The 2,246-nt window shown below is 44.2% G+C and overlaps 1 pseudogene; it reads left to right on the forward strand.

Annotated features, from left to right (window-relative positions):
• Positions 1 to 500: 500 nt before the first annotated feature.
• LOC134967178 (5S ribosomal RNA) lies at positions 501 to 619 on the forward strand (annotated as a pseudogene).
• Positions 620 to 2,246: the final 1,627 nt, after the last annotated feature.

Consider the following 2,246-nt stretch of genomic DNA (forward strand, 5'->3'; position numbering starts at 1 on the left):
GTTCAGGATGTATTATGATTATCTATGAGATTCCTCAAAGTAATGCTTAAATATTATGATTGCATTACCTACTTAGTCTGAGTAATATGCTATGGATTCATATATTGGAAAGCATTTCCCTATGTGCTAATACCAGCGTACACTGCTCATGGCTAATTTCTCTGGTGACACAGACAATTAACGTATCTATTTGATCTCTAATCCAATTTCTTATTGGTTCTTGTACTGTCTTTTTGTCAGACAATTTAACCAAATTCATAGATATTGTACCTCTTGCTTATGCTTTACTATCTTTCCGTGGACTCTCATCTGCGATCCACGTAGCACAATACCACAGTTGTGGGATTTGATGAGCCGTGCCTAACGTAGAAAGTAGATCCACATAATTTTACTTTACTCATTCATCTCTTTTCTTGCCCTGGCAAACTGTCTCCACACTTTTTCTCTTTCTCTTATTTCGTATATAGGTGCACTCTCATTGGTGTACTATCATATAAATTCTCTACTATCATACCACGCTGCTAATGCCCGATCTCGTCCGATCTTGGAAGCCAAACAGCGTTGGGCCGGGTTAGTACCGGGAGAGGAGACTTCCCGCGAATACCTGGTGTTGTAGAGCAGGGATTATTTCCCTTTCTATGTGAGTTGCGACGCCAAAAGCAGTATCACCACTAATTCTCACTTCTATGATATTCCTTCACATTTTGAGGCTTACGATCAGTCATTGTGGCTTACGTCGGAAAGTCAGGTCCTTTGAATGCAGGTGACCATTAATTCTCGAATTTAAGTAGCCCAATTGGGACATACTTATCAAATAATCCTTCATGACCACTCCTCGGTCCCATCAATACAGATATTCTGTACTGGTCAGGGGAAATGGGGGTAGGACGGTCCAATGTCTACAACCATTCCAAACACACATTGTGACTAAACAGACCAGAACATTTTAAACTTCAATTATAATATCCTTATTTCTCATGGATCAGCTATATGGGTAATCTCGTTTTAAACGTCAATATTAAAAGCTATGTTTTAAGCATTTCTTTTCATATGTCATAGGAATTTTCCTTTATTTCTAAAGAGTGCGCCCACACAAGAGCCTTCTTTCTCTCCCTCTTTCAGTATAATGGTGGGAATGTCAGAAGAGAGGAAGTGAGGAAGCCAGGAAGCAAAGTTGTCGATGAATTTGGAAGCAGTGCCAGGGGGGCGGTAAATGACAGCTACTCTAAGATGGACTGGTTGGAAGAGGCGTATGGCGTGGACCTCAAATGTAGAGAATATAAGGGATGGTTCTGGTGGTATTAGTTGGTAGGAGTAACTAGAAGGTAAAAGGACCCCAACACCACCCCCATGGCGACCCCCAGATCAGGGGGGGGGGTGAATGTGAGGCCCCCAGCAGAGAGAGCAGCAGCAGAAGTAGTGTCAGAGGGCGTAATCCAAGTTTCAGTAATGGCTAGTAGGTGGAGGGAGTTGGAAATGAAAAGGTCATGAGTGGGGACCAGTTTGTTACAAACAGATCTGGCATTCCAGAGGGCACAGGATAGGGGGTATGAGTTAGTGGGAGAGATGTGAATGAGATTTTCAGGGTTGCTGTAGCGATGAGGTGGGATTAACTGTGAGGGCAGGGATGATAAGAGAGTAGTGATGGTACGGGTGCCTGAGCTAGGAGGGGAAACTGCAGGAGGTGGGCAGGGAGGGAGGTCAGTGTGATGTGGATGGGGGTGTGGGGAGGTGACAGGGAAGGGAGAGAGGGAGCAGGGCTGAGTTGTGGGGTAGCAGGACCATGGGGCAGAGGTGAATGAAAGTGGGGTAACAGGAAAGGTGGGGGAAGGAAACAGAGGGATGGAGGGGAGACAGAGGAGGGGAGAGAGGAGGAGGTGTAGGAGACTAGGGGGGAAGGATAAAGATACATTATTAGGTAGACACTGAGTGATGTGGGGAGTATAAGAAAGCCTTGACATAGTGTTAAGCACAGTAGGTAAATAGGTTGAGGGAAAGTGGAAGTAGGAGAGGAGACTGTAAGGGAATCCGAGCAGAAGAATTACAGAAATGCAGGTGAGAAAAGCAGTGTAGGCTCAAGGGGTGTAGATTTAGAATGAAATGAGTCAAAAGCGTAGATAAAGTGGGTGCAGAAATGTATTTGGAGCGTAAGAAATGAAAGGATTGTGAGAGGTTTAAGAAGCAATGGTAATTATGTTAGATTTTTTAAGTGTTTGCAGGTAAAATTGCATTGGTGCAGCTGTGCT

Source organism: Pseudophryne corroboree, chromosome 10 (genome assembly GCF_028390025.1).
Source record: "Pseudophryne corroboree isolate aPseCor3 chromosome 10, aPseCor3.hap2, whole genome shotgun sequence".
In the NCBI taxonomy this organism is placed as follows: Eukaryota; Metazoa; Chordata; class Amphibia; order Anura; family Myobatrachidae; genus Pseudophryne; species Pseudophryne corroboree.